The sequence below is a fragment of the Periophthalmus magnuspinnatus genome, chromosome 15 (assembly GCF_009829125.3).
Source record: "Periophthalmus magnuspinnatus isolate fPerMag1 chromosome 15, fPerMag1.2.pri, whole genome shotgun sequence".
NCBI classification, from domain to species: Eukaryota; Metazoa; Chordata; class Actinopteri; order Gobiiformes; family Gobiidae; genus Periophthalmus; species Periophthalmus magnuspinnatus.
In genome coordinates this window covers 11,922,189-11,941,313 of record NC_047140.1, presented here as the reverse complement: position 1 = coordinate 11,941,313, position 19,125 = coordinate 11,922,189, and the positions used below count along the sequence as shown (strand labels likewise).

Genomic DNA, 19,125 nt, shown 5'->3' with positions numbered 1-19,125 from the left:
GTAGGGCTAGGGTCTGATGTTCAAGGCAAGTCCATCTGGCAAGATAATTGTCTATCATGAAAAAACTGCCAGGGATATTCTAGGGAGATTAGGACTTACAGGCTCAACTGTGAACCTTACCAGGTTGGTAAATTGTAGCATTGGATTGTTCACCTTCTGACACAGAGCTCCAGTAAAGATCTTCAAACTGTATGCTGTCCTCTGGATCCTATTCAGACATCTTCGTGGCTTCCTTTGTTGAGTTATGCTGGCTCAGGTGAGGGAATGTCATAGTAATTCAACACAGCCCCACCTTCTTTTCAGGGTCTCAAACGACTGTGCTAATGGCTCGTCTGGCAATGTGTCCTCAATGTGTAGCCAATTTACATATAAGCCATCAATAAGGTTGTTTCTGCATTGTTCTTCTCAAGAGAAGGAAAACCACCACCATGAGCTGAAAATGATTGCATCATGAAAGCAGCAGCATAAATAAAATTAAAATTAAAAAAAAAAAAAAAAAAAAAAAGGTCTATCCGAGGCGCGATTATTGCTAGTTGAAAATTTTACCCAATACCCCGCCTGGACGACTTGAAAAATAGTCGGCTATGGCGATTTTTGACAGTCTCTCAGGAGACTGGTATTTATGTATAAAACTAAACATCTCATAGCATTTGCCCATTTATCAAATGCTGAGCTATAAGCAGTTGTGTCCAACTGAAAGATTTGGTGTATACAATCTTGTCAAAGTACACCAAAAAGCATTTGTGCGCACACCGATAGGAAAGTCAGTCAATGGTTGGTCATGCTACATCTGTAGCTTAGTATATCGTGGCTCGTTGGTCTAGGGGTATGATTCTCGCTTTGGGTGCGAGAGGTCCCGGGTTCAAATCCCGGACGAGCCCAGTGTTTAAGCAGCAAGGTCTGCTTATTGCATATCAACTGCTCCAGGTAGCCAGTTCCATTATCTAGTTTCACATGGGGGCCTTGTCCCAATTCGCCAAACTGGCCATAGAATCACCGTTTGAAGTGTGCATCGCAGGGCAGTTACATCATTTCTGGCACGAAAAGGGCCATCCCATTTCAACCCACCTTACTGAATGCGATTTGTCAATGTATCTGAATCTCACTGTAAATGTTATACGCTGCTGTATTTATAATTGGGTAAATTGTCAATGTTTTTGTGTGTCACTCAGAACAATACTGCAGAAGATGGGCCTGGAGTGGAAGGTCACCCCCCTTCAGGCCAAGAAAAAGTGGGAAAACCTACAAAAGAAATATAAAGTATGTACATGATCTGAACGTGTACTGTTTTAATTTGTACTTATAAAACATTGTGTTAATCTTGTTTTCACAGGTCTTGTATTAATATTTATTCTGTCAAAGGACTGCAAGTATCCAAAAAGCGGGGAAGGTGTGGCAGGGAAGGCGACAGCTGAAACTTGGCCCTGGTTTGTCCTCATGGATGAGGTGTTGGGGCAGAAGGCCTCCATCAACCCCCCTGTCCTCATCGCCTCTATCCCTGAGGACACACCAGGGCCAAGTACTGCCTGGCAGCCACAGCCGCTGGAGGAGGAAGAGGAAGAGGAGGAGGAGGTGGAGCAGCAGCAGCAGCAGCAGCAACAGTAGCGGGAGGAGGATGAGCCACAACAAAGGAGAAGAGGCCAAGGTAGGAAAAGGAAGCGGGAGAGTGAACTAGTCAAATTGTACAGGGAGGATTTAAGGATGCAAAAGGAACATTATGAGAGGGATGCAGAGGAGAGGAAGGAGCGTTTTGAGAAGTTATTTGGGTTGTTAGAAAAAAATAATAGATAAAGATTAAAGTTTGAGTTTGAAACATTCATGAGTTTTTATTTACAAATATTTACATTCATCTTACCTGTCCTAAAGGAAAATAAAGTACAATTTACAATTTATTAACATAATAAGTTTAAAGACTAAAGTAAAGTGCAAATGAATAAACCTGAGTGTGCCAGTGCCAGGTTTTAATCATGAAGACACACTTCCAGGGACCTTGGCAGTGCTAATCAACCTTCTCTACCTGGATCGACTTGAGAGTGCTGAGATTGAGGTCTTCATCATCTGGCTGGTATGTGTAGCTCTCACATCGGGTGCTGCTCCACTGTCCACCGCATCATTCATGGGCTGGGTTTGCAGGGCTGGCTGGGGCCATAGATGACTGGCATGTCACTTAAAAGGAATCGGAAAGAATATTGATAGTACTGCTCATGTTACATCCCATCTATTTACAGTTACAGTGTTTACAGGTAATCACAGGTAATTACAGGTACCCTGAAACACTTCCAATAACAATTTCAAACTTGGTATTATGTAAATACCTAGATATAATCATCGTCCATGGGAACCTCCTCCAGGGCAGGGACCTCAAACAGACAGCTGGTCCCGCCACTGTGCTCCAGCGACGGCCTCCACTTCATTGCTCATCTTCCACTACATTCTCTTGTGGCTCGTCCTCCAGGGCCACAGTGTCTCCTGCCCCAAGGCAGATGTTGTGGAGGATGGCACAGGCAATGATGACCTATGACAAAAAAATATGATTTCGTCTTTCATAATCACATATTTCATTACCTGGTAGGCGCTCCCTTTCTCGTTGCTACCCCTTTTGCCCACACGTATTTAATGCAGAAGATGCTGACCTCCTAATTCTATGTTAGTAGATTTTTACTCTCACACAAACACACAATCTGGGGAGAGCAGAGTGGCGCAGCGGAAGCGTGCTGGGCCCATAACCCAGAGGTCGATGGATCGAAACCATCCTCTGCTAAAGTTGTCTCCTTGGATATTGGACAGCTGCTATTCATTATAGAAAGGAAACCCATTTTGAAAGATAAAATTATATTCCAAATCTAAATTCACTGTGGACCTTGACTGTTTAACATAACATTCCCTTTATTTTATTAGACCTTTGTGTAAAGGTGTGAAAGATCTCTCCACCATCTATAACTCCATCCTCAGACACAGAACAATGAGAACAATAGCAGAGCAGCAATCGGACCAGAACTGAAGAAGCGGCTCTGACAAGCAGCGAAACATCTTCACTCTTACAACGCTTTTTTCAGTTGATAGATTTAAACTTCACCTTTTGCTTTTTCCTAAACTTCAGACCAATTTGTCCAGGCAGTTCTCCACGCAGAATACAGAGCTTTTGCTCACATAATGTTAGAATGACTTGAATGAGGACTTGTATCCTGGACCCTCACAATAGAAGTCTGGTGTTTCTCCAACTGCCTCTCTTGTACCTTGGCTGTGCAGTATAACAAAGTTCTCTTTCAAGCTTTATCAAACATAGTTGCTAAAGGCTTTTCAAGGGCCTACTGAGATTTGAACTCATGACAGTAGAGACAGTGCTTTCCCTATCTTTCCTTTTTCTCACATAATGAACAATCTGCCTGAACAGGGACTTGAACCCTGGACCCTCAGATTAAAAGTCTGATGCTCTACCAACTGAGCTACCCAGGCCCTCAACATTGGAAATTTAATGAAGGATGGATCAAAAAATACACAAGCTTTTTAGGCTAAATGGTTGGATAGAATCTCGTACCAAAGTCATGCCTGACACCCATCTGACTATAGTCCTGCTCTTCCACAGTGCAGTGAGGTTTGGGAATAAAGCAGGAAAGCAGCAGGAAAAGGCAGACATTGTGTAGGACATACAAGCGCATTTAATGGTTTCATAGTGTAGCGGTCATCACGTCTGCTTTACACGCAGAAGGTCCTGGGTTCAATCCCCAGTGAAACCTTTTTCAAGCGTACGCCAATGGCATTTCAAGGTCCCACTGAGATTTGAACTGAGATCGCTGGACTCAAAGTCCAGAGTGCTAACCTTTTTTTTTTTTTTGTCTTTTATTATCAAAAATATCATTTACAAGGTAAAAGCACACTGAACGTACAAGAGCACATTGGGTTTTGTGGGGGGGAACCTGGGGAGGGAAGAACACATGGGGGGAATGGGGGAAACATACAGGAAATAATAAATAAGTATATGTGTATGTACATCACAGGACAGGTAACATTCGGGTGTGTGTGTGTGGGGGGCTTGTGGACCTAGTCACCAAAAAGAACACCTTAAGACTGAAATTGGTCCGCAGGTTCCTGGACCCCCTCTGTCACGCCCCCTGGAAACCCTTCTTCGGCCACGCCATGGGCCTGGAGGGCAGCTAGGGAGTATACAAGCTCTGCCAGATGCTGCCGCCTTCGATGCTGAATGGCCTGCCCCCATTGCGATGAATCCTCCGAGACTTTAGAACACCTACTCCTCGAATGTGGTGCCGCCCGCCGCTTCTGGGTCCGGGTCCAGGACCTCCTCACTCTGAGGCTGAACTGGAGTCTCCCACCGCCGGCGACCCTTGGAGGGAACAACCAGGTGCGCTGGTCTCTCCTGTTAGGGGCCAGAAGGGGGTGCCCTGGGGCCGACCATCGCCCCGTCGCCGCTGCCGACCGTCAGCTCGTCGCCGGAACCCACTACAGCCCAGCTGCTGCCGCCTCAGCTGCCCCGGCAGACCATCGCATGGACCATCGAGCGGAGAGCCAGGTGTTCCCCCATCACACTCCGGAACACCCGCCGGACCAGCGCACCCCAGATCACTGCAACCGAGGCCACCGCACCCCAGATCACCGCACCCCAGACCACCTCATCCCAGACCAGCGCACCCCAGACCACCGCACCCCAGATCACCGCACCCCAGATCTCCGTACCCCAGATCACCGCACCCCGGACCACCGCACCCCAGATCACCGCACCCCAAATCACAGTACCCCAGATCACCGCACCCCAGATCACCGCACCCCAGAACATCGTCACCATCACCATCCGCCCGACCGTCCACCCGATCACTCGCTCAGACCCAATCTCCCCCTCATCAGACTCCTAATGTCCATAGCCCGGTACACCATCTATCACGTCAGGAACATCCACCTTCATCGACAGCGCACCGCCCCCCTTTGGACTCTTTTCACCACCCACCTCACCACTCACCTCAGACACCTTCACATGGCTGTTCCCCATTGCTTCAACAGGACTCTGCTTCCCCGCAACACCCTCATCACCATTAATCCCGAAGGACAGCTAGACCTCCACTTTTGACCCCCCTCAGAACAATGGACACAATACACTAATCCAGACGTTTAATTGTTATTCATTCATCAATCTCTTTGTTCACCACGTCCTCGTCTGCCCCATTCCCTTATGTCTCTTACCAAATGTGCTCTTCCCTTCCCCACGTCCCCCCCCCCCCACATAACCCAATGTGTTCTTGTACGTGTACTGTGCTTTTATTTTGTAAAATGTTATTTTTGATAATAAAAGACAAAAAAAAAAAAAAAAACAGAGCGTGATGAATCGAAACCTTCCCCTGCTAATCTTGGCTCTTCAGATGTTGCACAAGAGGTAATTATTATAGAAAGGAGTCTCATCTGGAGTGTCTTTCATCAGACTGGCAAAGCGTAAGCGCAACAGAAGTGTGCTGGCATGTAACAAAGTAAAGGAAAATAAAGGAAGGTACTTTAGGTTTAGACTGTACATTTGCTGAAACATATATACCTTGAATGTGGTCCCAGTGGCCTAATGGATAAGGCATTGGCCTCCTAAGCCAAGAATTGTGGGTTCGAGTCCCATCTGGGATGAGTTGGAATGTTTTTTTTTACACTTGGATTGGTGTAGCTGTAACCTTACTCTGACGTGAGGCCAAGAAAAATGCCTATGGTCCAAGCATCAGCACTTGTTCCTTTTTAAGATGACTGGACTTTTAAACATCCCTTATTGTCATTTATTTTGCTAGGTCAAATAATTGAACATCCAAGAAAAAGCTCCGTAGAGAAAGGATGTTTTTGGTTTTTTTTGTTCCACTGCCACAGCGGAAGCATGCTGCACCCATAACCTAGAGATTGATGGATCGAAATCGTCCTCTGCTAACATTGGCTCCTCAGATGTTGGACAGGAGTTCTTAATTATAGAAAGGGAGAAAAAAGCTAAAGTCGAATTAGGTTAAAGAAGAGTTCTTTAAGTTCTTTAACCAATTTGAAAGAAAAAAGTATATCCCAAATCTGTGGATAATGGATCAGCAATAAGCAAATAGTAATATTGCATACAAAAGGCTAAAAAGAGACTAAACTCAGCATGGACCTTAGCTGTTTTACATGCCCATGATTTAAACAGACCTTTGTGTAAATATGTCAAAGCCTGTTGTCTGCGCTCCTGTGGCTTCGACTCCCATCTGGAATGACTTTCAGCGGAAGCACAGCGGAAGTGTGCGGGTATGCAACCCAGAGGTTGATGGGTCAAAACAATCCTCAGCTAAATTGGCCTCTTCAGATGTGGGACTGGAGATGTTTCTTATATGTGGTAAGACGGTTGATGAGGCCTGTGCTACAGGTGTGCTTACCTGGTAGGCGCTCCTTTTCTCTTTGCTACCCCTTTTGCCCACATGTATTTAATGCAGAAGACGCTGATCTCCTAATTCTATGTTAGTAGATTTTTACTCCCACACAAACACAAAATCTCAGGAGAGCAGAGTGGCGCAGCGGAAGCGTGCTGGGCCCATAACCCAGAGGTCGATGGATCGAAACCATCCTCTGCTAAAGTTGTCTCCTTGGACAGCTGGCTTTCATTATAGAAAGGAAACCCATTTTGAAAGATAAAATTATATTCCAAATCTAAATTCACCATGGACCTTGACCGTTTAACATAACATTCCCTTTATTTTATTAGACCTTTGTGTAAAGGTGTGAAAGATCTCTGAAAGAGACACATGCACCACACGGGCGGCACCCCGTGTGGTGCATGTGTCTAATGAGGTACTTGTTGGTGAGAATGTTGTTAGCAATGTCCCGGTGTGGAATGCTATATGATTGGGTCAGGCTGATGACGGACGCAATGGCTAATCCAAGACGGTTGGCGAGAATTTTAGCAAGTAATCTGTGTTGAGTAGTGAGATGGGTCTGTAATTTTCCAAGTCCATTTTGCTGTCCTTCTTGTGTAGCAGTGTGATGACGCTGGTGCAGAATGATGCGGAGACGCGGTTTTGGGATTGCATCTGTGTTCAGTGACTGCAGTATGGGCACGATGCGGTGAGCGAAGGTCTTGTAAAACTCCCTCGTGAGACCATCCTGACTGGGGCTCTTGTTATTGTTTAGCCCTTTGATGGCTTCTCGGACCTCCGCGACGGTTATGGGCCCGTCGCAGAGGTCGCGGTCGCCCTCAGTCAGTCTGGCCTCAAGAGCGCTTAGGGCAGTATGGGTGGCTTGTGGCGATGTACCTTGCGCGCAAAATAACTCGGTGTAAAAATTTTGAGTTGTCTCGAGCAAAGTACAATGGTCCGCAAAGGTGTCACCTGCAGAATCGGTGAGTTCCCGGATGAAAAGTTTGCCTTGTTTCCGCTTTTCCAGGCCAAAGAAAAAGGCTGTTCCCCTCTCTCTCTCCACTGTACCTGTATACCTCACCTTGAAAGCCCTGAGAATGGCCCCCTTGCTCTTCTCCAGCTCCAGGGCCTCCAGGCGGGCCCTGAGCTCAGGGTCAACCCGGCCCTCCCGAGAGGCCGCACCCGTACAGATGGACTGGATGCGTTGGCGCAGCGTGTTCCCCTCGACGATTTTTTATGTTTGCTATAGTTTATTGTGGATTTTTTAATTCTTGATTTTGCCTCCTCCCACCAGTCTATTATATTATTTGTTACTGTTTTTTCATCCTCGAGAGCATCAAGGAGCCTGTCCAGCCTCTTTTGGTACTTCTCCTCGGGGAGTACAGAGTTATTGAGGACCCACAAATGCCCGTTTCACCCTTTCCCCATGAGGGAGAAGCTAACAGAGAGCGGTGAGTGATCGCTGACGCCTGTCCATGTGTACTCCGCCCTGTCCAGATTCCTGAGCAGGCACCCAGAGGAGAAGCACATGTCTAGCCTGGACTGTTTCAGTACACCCTGAACGACCTGCCTTCTCGAGAAGGCCCTGGCCCTTGGGTGTAGCACGCGCCATATTTCAGTCAAGTTGAGGGTGTGGGTGAGTTGTATCAATAGTGATCGGCTGGGATCATTTTGAAAAAAGTTATTGCATGATATGTCAAATTTGGTTAAAGCTGTGTTGAAATCTCCTATGATTATGGTTTTATTTGTGCCGTATAGAAATAGGTTGGTAAAAAAGGTCTTTCTGTCTGGTATGTTGTTAGGTGTGTGCGCATGTTTCCACAAGCCTCCTTGCCGTGTAGTTGGCAGTAGTGGTTGATAAGATTGCGTCACACCCATCAAATGTTTTAGGCAAGTTCACCTACCTTTCTGTCATGAATAGTGTCCACCTGGCAGCAGCAATGATTAGATCAATGCTAATCTTTTGTTCTTCTTCACAAGCAACAGAAAACCACTACCATGAGCTGTGGAACCATGATTTCCAAGCTCTAGAATCATTTCCAGTCCTTCCCAGCCGTACCAGTCCTCGTTAGTATAGTGGCCAGTATCTCCGCCTGTCACGCGGAAGACCGGGGTTCGATTCCCCGACGAGGAGTGCAACTGCCCTTTTCCAACCTGGTAAGGTTCACAGTTGAGTCTAACCATTGTGTCGAAAAATTTCATCAAAATTAACTTTGGTGAAGTAGCTTACAAGAGGTTCTTGCATGTGGTTTACGTAGTGTAGTGATCATCAAATTTGCCTCACACCCATCAAAGGCAGGTTTCGGCAAGTTTACTTACCTTTCTCTCATGAATAGAGTCCACCTGGCAGCAGCAAGGACATCAAATGCTAAGCCATTGTTCTTCTGCACAAGTAACAGAAACCACTACCATGAGCTGAAAATGATTGTATCATGAAAGCAGGGTTACGGTAGGGCTAGGGTCTGATGTTCAAGGCAAGTCCATCTGGCAAGATAATTGTCTATCATGAAAAAACTGCCAGGGATATTCTAGGGAGATTAGGACTTACAGGCTCAACTGTGAACCTTACCAGGTTGGTAAATTGTAGCATTGGATTGTTCACCTTCTGACACAGAGCTCCAGTAAAGATCTTCAAACTGTATGCTGTCCTCTGGATCCTATTCAGACATCTTCGTGGCTTCCTTTGTTGAGTTATGCTGGCTCAGGTGAGGGAATGTCATAGTAATTCAACACAGCCCCACCTTCTTTTCAGGGTCTCAAACGACTGTGCTAATGGCTCGTCTGGCAATGTGTCCTCAATGTGTAGCCAATTTACATATAAGCCATCAATAAGGTTGTTTCTGCATTGTTCTTCTCAAGAGAAGGAAAACCACCACCATGAGCTGAAAATGATTGCATCATGAAAGCAGCAGCATAAATAAAATTAAAATTAAAAAAAAAAAAAAAAAAAAAAGGTCTATCCGAGGCGCGATTATTGCTAGTTGAAAACTTTACCCAATACCCCGCCTGGACGACTTGAAAAATAGTCGGCTATGGCGATTTTTGACAGTCTCTCAGGAGACTGGTATTTATGTATAAAACTAAACATCTCATAGCATTTGCCCATTTATCAAATGCTGAGCTATAAGCAGTTGTGTCCAACTGAAAGATTTGGTGTATACAATCTTGTCAAAGTACACCAAAAAGCATTTGTGCGCACACCGATAGGAAAGTCAGTCAATGGTTGGTCATGCTACATCTGTAGCTTAGTATATCGTGGCTCGTTGGTCTAGGGGTATGATTCTCGCTTTGGGTGCGAGAGGTCCCGGGTTCAAATCCCGGACGAGCCCAGTGTTTAAGCAGCAAGGTCTGCTTATTGCATATCAACTGCTCTAGGTAGCCAGTTCCATTATCTAGTTTCACATGGGGGCCTTGTCCCAATTCGCCAAACTGGCCATAGAATCACCGTTTGAAGTGTGCATCGCAGGGCAGTTACATCATTTCTGGCACGAAAAGGGCCATCCCATTTCAACCCACCTTACTGAATGCGATTTGTCAATGCATCTGAATCTCACTGTAAATGTTATACGCTGCTGTATTTATAATTGGGTAAATTGTCAATGTTTTTGTGTGTCACTCAGAACAATACTGCAGAAGATGGGCCTGGAGTGGAAGGTCACCCCCCTTCAGGCCAAGAAAAAGTGGGAAAACCTACAAAAGAAATATAAAGTATGTACATGATCTGAACGTGTACTGTTTTAATTTGTACTTATAAAACATTGTGTTAATCTTGTTTTCACAGGTCTTGTATTAATATTTATTCTGTCAAAGGACTGCAAGTATCCAAAAAGCGGGGAAGGTGTGGCAGGGAAGGCGACAGCTGAAACTTGGCCCTGGTTTGTCCTCATGGATGAGGTGTTGGGGCAGAAGGCCTCCATCAACCCCCCTGTCCTCATCGCCTCTATCCCTGAGGACACACCAGGGCCAAGTACTGCCTGGCAGCCACAGCCGCTGGAGGAGGAAGAGGAAGAGGAGGAGGAGGTGGAGCAGCAGCAGCAGCAGCAGCAACAGTAGCGGGAGGAGGATGAGCCACAACAAAGGAGAAGAGGCCAAGGTAGGAAAAGGAAGCGGGAGAGTGAACTAGTCAAATTGTACAGGGAGGATTTAAGGATGCAAAAGGAACATTATGAGAGGGATGCAGAGGAGAGGAAGGAGCGTTTTGAGAAGTTATTTGGGTTGTTAGAAAAAAATAATAGATAAAGATTAAAGTTTGAGTTTGAAACATTCATGAGTTTTTATTTACAAATATTTACATTCATCTTACCTGTCCTAAAGGAAAATAAAGTACAATTTACAATTTATTAACATAATAAGTTTAAAGACTAAAGTAAAGTGCAAATGAATAAACCTGAGTGTGCCAGTGCCAGGTTTTAATCATGAAGACACACTTCCAGGGACCTTGGCAGTGCTAATCAACCTTCTCTACCTGGATCGACTTGAGAGTGCTGAGATTGAGGTCTTCATCATCTGGCTGGTATGTGTAGCTCTCACATCGGGTGCTGCTCCACTGTCCACCGCATCATTCATGGGCTGGGTTTGCAGGGCTGGCTGGGGCCATAGATGACTGGCATGTCACTTAAAAGGAATCGGAAAGAATATTGATAGTACTGCTCATGTTACATCCCATCTATTTACAGTTACAGTGTTTACAGGTAATCACAGGTAATTACAGGTACCCTGAAACACTTCCAATAACAATTTCAAACTTGGTATTATGTAAATACCTAGATATAATCATCGTCCATGGGAACCTCCTCCAGGGCAGGGACCTCAAACAGACAGCTGGTCCCGCCACTGTGCTCCAGCGACGGCCTCCACTTCATTGCTCATCTTCCACTACATTCTCTTGTGGCTCGTCCTCCAGGGCCACAGTGTCTCCTGCCCCAAGGCAGATGTTGTGGAGGATGGCACAGGCAATGATGACCTATGACAAAAAAATATGATTTCGTCTTTCATAATCACATATTTCATTACCTGGTAGGCGCTCCCTTTCTCGTTGCTACCCCTTTTGCCCACACGTATTTAATGCAGAAGATGCTGACCTCCTAATTCTATGTTAGTAGATTTTTACTCTCACACAAACACACAATCTGGGGAGAGCAGAGTGGCGCAGCGGAAGCGTGCTGGGCCCATAACCCAGAGGTCGATGGATCGAAACCATCCTCTGCTAAAGTTGTCTCCTTGGATATTGGACAGCTGCTATTCATTATAGAAAGGAAACCCATTTTGAAAGATAAAATTATATTCCAAATCTAAATTCACTGTGGACCTTGACTGTTTAACATAACATTCCCTTTATTTTATTAGACCTTTGTGTAAAGGTGTGAAAGATCTCTCCACCATCTATAACTCCATCCTCAGACACAGAACAATGAGAACAATAGCAGAGCAGCAATCGGACCAGAACTGAAGAAGCGGCTCTGACAAGCAGCGAAACATCTTCACTCTTACAACGCTTTTTTCAGTTGATAGATTTAAACTTCACCTTTTGCTTTTTCCTAAACTTCAGACCAATTTGTCCAGGCAGTTCTCCACGCAGAATACAGAGCTTTTGCTCACATAATGTTAGAATGACTTGAATGAGGACTTGTATCCTGGACCCTCACAATAGAAGTGTGGTGTTTCTCCAACTGCCTCTCTTGTACCTTGGCTGTGCAGTATAACAAAGTTCTCTTTCAAGCTTTATCAAACATAGTTGCCAAAGGCTTTTCAAGGGCCTACTGAGATTTGAACTCATGACAGTAGAGACAGTGCTTTCCCTATCTTTCCTTTTTCTCACATAATGAACAATCTGCCTGAACAGGGACTTGAACCCTGGACCCTCAGATTAAAAGTCTGATGCTCTACCGACTGAGCTACCCAGGCCCTCAACATTAGAAATTTAATGAAGGATGGATCAAAAAATACACAAGCTTTTTAGGCTAAATGGTTGGATAGAATCTTGTACCAAAGTCATGCCTGACACCCATCTGAAAATATCATTTACAAGGTAAAAGCACACTGAACGTACAAGAGCACATTGGGTTTTGTGGGGGGGAACCTGGGGAGGGAAGAACACATGGGGGGAATGGGGGAAACATACAGGAAATAATAAATAAGTATATGTGTATGTACATCACAGGACAGGTAACATTCGGGTGTGTGTGGGGGGGGGGCTTGTGGACCTAGTCACCAAAAAGAACACCTTAAGACTGAAATTGGTCCGCAGGTTCCTGGACCCCCTCTGTCACGCCCCCTGGAAACCCTTCTTCGGCCACGCCATGGGCCTGGAGGGCAGCTAGGGAGTATACAAGCTCTGCCAGATGCTGCCGCCTTCGATGCTGAATGGCCTGCCCCCATTGCGATGAATCCTCCGCGACTTTAGAACACCTACTCCTCGAATGTGGTGCCGCCCGCCGCTTCTGGGTCCGGGTCCAGGACCTCCTCACTCGGAGGCTGAACTGGAGTCTCCCACCGCCGGCGACCCTTGGAGGGAACAACCAGGTGCGCTGGTCTCTCCTGTTAGGGGCCAGAAGGGGGTGCCCTGGGGCCGACCATCGCCCCGTCGCCGCTGCCGACCGTCAGCTCGTCGCCGGAACCCACTACAGCCCAGCTGCTGCCGCCTCAGCTGTCCCGGCAGACCATTGCATGGACCATCGAGCGGAGAGCCAGGTGTTCCCCCATCACACTCCGGAACACCCGCCGGACCAGCGCACCCCAGATCACTGCAACCGAGGCCACCGCACCCCAGATCACCGCACCCCAGACCACCTCATCCCAGACCAGCACACCCCAGACCACCGCACCCCAGATCACCGCACCCCAGATCTCCATACCCCAGATCACCGCACCCCGGACCACCGCACCCCAGAACATCGTCACCATCACCATCCGCCCGACCGTCCACCCGATCACTCGCTCAGACCCAATCTCCCCCTCATCAGACTCCTAATGTCCATAGCCCGGTACACCATCTATCACGTCAGGAACATCCACCTTCATCGACAGCGCACCGCCCCCCTTTGGACTCTTTTCACCACCCACCTCACCACTCACCTCAGACACCTTCACATGGCTGTTCCCCATTGCTTCAACAGGACTCTGCTTCCCCGCAACACCCTCATCACCATTAATCCCGAAGGACAGCTAGACCTCCACTTTTGACCCCCCTCAGAACAATGGACACAATACACTAATCCAGACGTTTAATTGTTATTCATCAATCTCTTTGTTCACCACGTCCTCGTCTGCCCCATTCCCTTATGTCTCTTACCAAATGTGCTCTTCCCTTCCCCCCCCACATAACCCAATGTGTTCTTGTACGTGTACTGTGCTTTTATTTTGTAAAATGTTATTTTTGATAATAAAAGACAAAAAAAAACAAAAAAAAACAGAGCGTGATGAATCGAAACCTTCCCCTGCTAATCTTGGCTCTTCAGATGTTGCACAAGAGGTAATTATTATAGAAAGGAGTCTCATCTGGAGTGTCTTTCATCAGACTGGCAAAGCGTAAGCGCAACAGAAGTGTGCTGGCATGTAACAAAGTAAAGGAAAATAAAGGAAGGTACTTTAGGTTTAGACTGTACATTTGCTGAAACATATATACCTTGAATGTGGTCCCAGTGGCCTAATGGATAAGGCATTGGCCTCCTAAGCCAAGAATTGTGGGTTCGAGTCCCATCTGGGATGAGTTGGAATGTTTTTTTTACAGTTGGATTGGTGTAGCTGTAACCTTACTCTGACGTGAGGCCAAGAAAAAATGCCTATGATCCAAGCATCAGCACTTGTTCCTTTTTAAGATGACTGGACTTTTAAACATCCCTTATTGTCATTTATTTTGCTAGGTCAAATAATTGAACATCCGAGAAAAAGCAAATAGTAATATTGCATACAAAAGGCTAAAAAGAGACTAAACTCAGCATGGACCTTAGCTGTTTTACATGCCCATGATTTAAACAGACCTTTGTGTAAATATGTCAAAGCCTGTTGTCTGCGCTCCTGTGGCTTCGACTCCCATCTGGAATGACTTTCAGCGGAAGCACAGCGGAAGTGTGCGGGTATGCAACTCAGAGGTTGATGGGTCAAAACACTCCTCAGCTAAATTGGCCTCTTCAGATGTGGGACTGGAGATGTTTCTTATATGTGGTAAGACGTCTGATGAGGCCTGTGCTGCAGGTGTGCTTACCTGGTAGGCGCTCCTTTTCTCGTTGCTACCCCTTTTGCCCACATGTATTTAATGCAGAAGACGCTGACCTCCTAATTCTATGTTAGTAGATTTTTACTCCCACACAAACACAAAATCTCAGGAGAGCAGAGTGGCGCAGCGGAAGCGTGCTGGGCCCATAACCCAGAGGTCGATGGATCAAAACCATCCTCTGCTAAAGTTGTCTCCTTGGATATTGGACAGCTCGCTTTCATTATAGAAAGGAAACCCATTTTGAAAGATAAAATTATATTCCAAATCTAAATTTACCGTGGACCTTGACCGTTTAACATAACATTCCCTTTATTTTATTAGACCTTTGTGTAAAGGTGTGAAAGATCTCTGAAAGAGACACATGCACCACACGGGCGGCACCCCGTGTGGTGCATGTGTCTAATGAGGTACTTGTTGGTGAGAATGTTGTTAGCAATGTCCCGGTGTGGAATGCTATATGATTGGGTCAGGCTGATGACGGACGCAATGGCTAATCCAAGACGGTTGGCGAGAATTTTAGCAAGTATTTTGTAATCTGTGTTGAGTAGTGAGATGGGTCTGTAATTTTCCAAGTCCAATTTGCTGTCCTTCTTGTGTAGCAGTGTGATGACGCTGGTGCAGAATGATGCGGAGACGCGGTTTTGGGATTGCATTTGTGTTCAGTGACTGCAGTATGGGCACGATGCGGTGAGCGAAGGTCTTGTAAAACTCACTCGTGAGACCATCCTGACTGGGGCTCTTGTTATTGTTTAGCCCTTTGATGGCTTCTCGGACCTCCGCGACGGTTATGGGCCCGTCGCAGAGGTCGCGGTCGCCCTCAGTCAGTCTGGCCTCAAGAGCGCTTAGGGCAGTATGGGTGGCTTGTGGCGATGTACCTTGCGCGCAAAATAACTCGGTGTAAAAATTTTGAGTTGTCTCGAGCAAAGTACAATGGTCCGCAAAGGTGTCACCTGCAGAATCGGTGAGTTCCCGGATGAAAAGTTTGCCTTGTTTCCGCTTTTCCAGGCCAAAGAAAAAGGCTGTTCCCCTCTCTCTCTCCACTGTACCTGTATACCTCACCTTGAAAGCCCTGAGAATGGCCCCCTTGCTCTTCTCCAGCTCCAGGGCCTCCAGGCGGGCCCTGAGCTGGAGAAGCTCAGGGTCAACCCGGCCCTCCCGAGAGGCCGCACCCGTACAGATGGACTGGATGCGTTGGCGCAGCGTGTTCCCCTCGACGATTTTTTATGTTTGCTATAGTTTATTGTGGATTTTTTTATTCTTGATTTTGCCTCCTCCCACCAGTCTATTATATTATTTGTTACTGTTTTTTCATCCTCGAGAGCATCAAGGAGCCTGTCCAGCCTCTTTTGGTACTTCTCCTCGGGGAGTACAGAGTTATTGAGGACCCACAAATGCCCGTTTCACCCTTTCCCCATGAGGGAGAAGCTAACAGAGAGCGGTGAGTGATCGCTGACGCCTGTCCATGTGTACTCCGCCCTGTCCAGATTCCTGAGCAGGCACCCAGAGGAGAAGCACATGTCTAGCCTGGACTGTTTCAGTACACCCTGAACGACCTGCCTTCTCGAGAAGGCCCTGGCCCTTGGGTGTAGCACGTGCCATATTTCAGTCAAGTTGAGGGTGTGGGTGAGTTGTATCAATAGTGATCGGCTGGGATCATTTTGAAAAAAGTTATTGCATGATATGTCAAATTTGGTTAAAGCTGTGTTGAAATCTCCTATGATTATGGTTTTATTTGTGCCGTATAGAAATAGGTTGGTAAAAAAGGTCTTTCTGTCTGGTATGTTGTTAGGTGTGTGCGCATGTTTCCACAAGCCTCCTTGCCGTGTAGTTGGCAGTAGTGGTTGATAAGATTGTGTCACACCCATCAAATGTTTTAGGTAAGTTCACCACCGGGGAAGACAGTGGGGCAAGCTGCCAACGACAGCGCGCTCTCTGTCACAGGGCAGCGCGGGGCAGCGCGGGGCAGCGCGGGGCAGCGCGGGGCAGCGCGGGGCAGCGCGGGGCAGCGCGGGGCAGCGCGGGGCAGCGCGGGGCAGCGCGGGGCAGCGCGGGGCAGCGCGGGGCAGCGCGGGGCAGCGCGGGGCAGCGCGGGGCAGCGCGGGGCCGAGAGGCGCGTGCTATGCCTGCGCGCAGCCGCCGCGAGCCAGCTCTCTCTCTCTCACCAGCCTCTACCGCTGACGACTCTGAGCTGATGGAATTCAGCACGCCTGAGGTTAAAAAACGCCTGGGGGACACGGATATGCAGAAGAGTAAACACAAAAAGTCAAAATGAACGTGGGGCTTCGCGGGTCGGCCCAGCCTTGTCCACGCAGACCCGGAGGGGAACATGCTAGTCCTGGACTTCGAGGGGGCCCTGGCCTTTCGGTTAATTAACGTACACGCGCCCAACCATGAACAACACCGGAAAACATTCTTTATCCAACTTTTCAAATACGTGAATAACCAAACAATAATAATCGCGGACTTCAATATAGTACTAAGTAAACACGACATATCAGAAAATAACACCTACCACAATGACACCAGCCGCTCCTTCTTAATAGAATCAATAGAAACATTGGACATGACAGAAATTTGGCGCTTGCTACACCCAAGGGCCAGGGCCTTCTCGAGAAGGCAGGTTGTTCAGGGCGTATTGAAACAGTCCAGGCTAGACATGTGCTTCTCCTCCGGGTGCCTGGACTGGAGTCTCCCACCGCCGGCGGCCCTGGGAGGGGACGACCAGGAGCACTGGTCTCTCCTGTTCGGGGCCGGAAGGGGGTGCCCTGGGGCCGACCACCGCCCCAGCGCCGCGGCCGACCGTCAGCTCATCACCGGAGCCCACCACAGCCCAGCTGTCGCCGCTCTAGCCGCTTCAGCTGACCATCGCCCGGACCATCGTGCGGCAGGCCAGGTGCTCCCCCATCACACTCCGGGACACCCACTGGACCAGCACACCCCAGATCACCACACCCCAGATCACCGCACCCCGGATCACCGCACCCTAGGTCACAGCACCCCAGACCCACATCCTCCGGAACATCGCCACCATCACCGCCCGCTCGACCGTCCACCTGATCACCTATCCAGACCCAATCTCCCCCTCGTCAGACTCATCATGTCCACAGCCCGGTACACCATCTTCTTCATCAGAAACCTCCACCTGTACGATCAGCGCACCGCCCCCCCACTGGACCCTGTTCACGAACCGTCTTACCACCCACCTCCAACACCTTCACATAGCCATCCCCCACCGTTTTAACAAGACCCTGCTCCCTCGCAACACCCTCATCACCGTCACCCCCCAAGGACATTTGGACTTTCACTTTTGATCACTCACCCCATCCCCCACCCCACCTCAGGTCCTGAAAGACTGAAACCAAAATGCGCAAAGATTGTTTATTCAATTATTTCTCAAATCATGTCCCAGTCTGCCCCACCCCCCATGTGTCCTATCCAACCCCGCACCCTCCCTACTTGCCCCAGTGTCGTCTGTCTTGTGATGGACATGTACACATTTATTTATTATTTCTTGTATGTTCCCCATTTTCCACCATGTGTGTTTCCATCCCCCCCCCCCCCCCCCCCCCCCCCCCCACTTGCCCCAATGTATCTTGTACTGTGATTTTATGAAATGATATTTTTGATAATAAAAGTAAAAAAAAAAAAAAAAAAAGGTCTAGGCGCGATTATCAATACCCCGCCTTGACGAGTTGAAAAATAGTCGGCTAAGGTGATTTTTGACAGTCTCTCAGGAGACTGGTATTTATGTATAAAACTAAACATCTCATAGCATTTGCCCATTTATCAAATGCTGAGCTATAAGCAGTTGTATCCAACTGAAAGGTTTGGTGTATACAATCTTGTTAAAGTACACCAAAAAGAATTTGCGTGCACACCGATAGGAAAGTCAGTCAATGGTTGGTCATGCTACAGCTGAAGTTTAGTATATTGTGGCTCGTTGGTCTAGGGGTATGATTCTTGCTTCGGGTGTGAGAGGTCCCGGGTTCAAATCCCGGACGAGCCCAGTATCTAAGCAGCAAAGTGTGATTTATCTCTTATCAACTGCTCCAGGTTGCCAGTTCCATCATCTAGAATCCAACTTTCCAGTGTGTGCAGATTTTCAATTCCAATCCCAAACTATTCAACCCCCACAACCAGTCCATTTTTTTTTTTTTTTTACTTTTATTATCAAAAATATCATCTCATAAAGTCACAGTACAAAGTACATTGGGGCAAGTGGGGGGGAGGGGGGGAATGGAAACACACATGGTGGAAACTGGGGAGCATACAAGAAATAATAAATAAATGTGTACATGTACATCACAAGACAGGCGACACTGGGGCAAGTAGGGAGGGTGCGGGGTTGGATAGGACACATGGGGGGGGCGGGGTGGACTGGGACATAATTTGAGAAATAATATTAAATTGAATAACACATTTTCACATTTCACATTTTCATTTTAGCCAGTCCATTCAATTCCCTATCAAATGCTGAGCTATAAGCAGTTGCATCCAACTCAAAGGTTTGGTGTATACAATCGTGTGAAAGTACACCAAAAAGCGTTCATGTGCACA

General features: G+C 47.3%; 12 non-coding genes and 2 pseudogenes across 12 annotated transcripts; 12 read left to right on the top strand and 2 right to left on the bottom strand.

The window, feature by feature from the left end:
• The first annotated feature begins 524 nt into the window (after positions 1–524).
• Positions 525–613, top strand: LOC129456870 (U4 spliceosomal RNA; annotated as a pseudogene).
• A 196-nt stretch (positions 614–809) lies between these two features.
• trnap-ugg (transfer RNA proline (anticodon UGG)) lies at positions 810–881 on the top strand. The gene has a single exon. It is a non-coding gene; the product is annotated as a tRNA-Pro (tRNA).
• Positions 882–2,689: 1,808 nt separating this feature from the next.
• trnam-cau (transfer RNA methionine (anticodon CAU)) lies at positions 2,690–2,761 on the top strand. Its single transcript has one exon. It is a non-coding gene; the product is annotated as a tRNA-Met (tRNA).
• Positions 2,762–3,383: 622 nt separating this feature from the next.
• trnak-uuu (transfer RNA lysine (anticodon UUU)) lies at positions 3,384–3,456 on the bottom strand. Its single transcript has one exon. It is a non-coding gene; the product is annotated as a tRNA-Lys (tRNA).
• Positions 3,457–3,664: 208 nt separating this feature from the next.
• On the top strand, positions 3,665–3,737 carry trnav-uac (transfer RNA valine (anticodon UAC)). Its single transcript has one exon. It is a non-coding gene; the product is annotated as a tRNA-Val (tRNA).
• Positions 3,738–5,546: 1,809 nt separating this feature from the next.
• trnar-ccu (transfer RNA arginine (anticodon CCU)) lies at positions 5,547–5,619 on the top strand. The gene has a single exon. It is a non-coding gene; the product is annotated as a tRNA-Arg (tRNA).
• Positions 5,620–6,501: 882 nt separating this feature from the next.
• On the top strand, positions 6,502–6,573 carry trnam-cau (transfer RNA methionine (anticodon CAU)). The gene has a single exon. It is a non-coding gene; the product is annotated as a tRNA-Met (tRNA).
• A 1,842-nt stretch (positions 6,574–8,415) lies between these two features.
• On the top strand, positions 8,416–8,487 carry trnad-guc (transfer RNA aspartic acid (anticodon GUC)). The gene has a single exon. It is a non-coding gene; the product is annotated as a tRNA-Asp (tRNA).
• An 838-nt stretch (positions 8,488–9,325) lies between these two features.
• LOC117383081 (U4 spliceosomal RNA) lies at positions 9,326–9,414 on the top strand (annotated as a pseudogene).
• Positions 9,415–9,610: 196 nt separating this feature from the next.
• On the top strand, positions 9,611–9,682 carry trnap-ugg (transfer RNA proline (anticodon UGG)). The gene has a single exon. It is a non-coding gene; the product is annotated as a tRNA-Pro (tRNA).
• Positions 9,683–11,490: 1,808 nt separating this feature from the next.
• Positions 11,491–11,562, top strand: trnam-cau (transfer RNA methionine (anticodon CAU)). The gene has a single exon. It is a non-coding gene; the product is annotated as a tRNA-Met (tRNA).
• Positions 11,563–12,184: 622 nt separating this feature from the next.
• On the bottom strand, positions 12,185–12,257 carry trnak-uuu (transfer RNA lysine (anticodon UUU)). The gene has a single exon. It is a non-coding gene; the product is annotated as a tRNA-Lys (tRNA).
• A 1,730-nt stretch (positions 12,258–13,987) lies between these two features.
• trnar-ccu (transfer RNA arginine (anticodon CCU)) lies at positions 13,988–14,060 on the top strand. Its single transcript has one exon. It is a non-coding gene; the product is annotated as a tRNA-Arg (tRNA).
• A 4,442-nt stretch (positions 14,061–18,502) lies between these two features.
• On the top strand, positions 18,503–18,574 carry trnap-cgg (transfer RNA proline (anticodon CGG)). Its single transcript has one exon. It is a non-coding gene; the product is annotated as a tRNA-Pro (tRNA).
• The last annotated feature ends 551 nt before the right edge of the window (positions 18,575–19,125 follow it).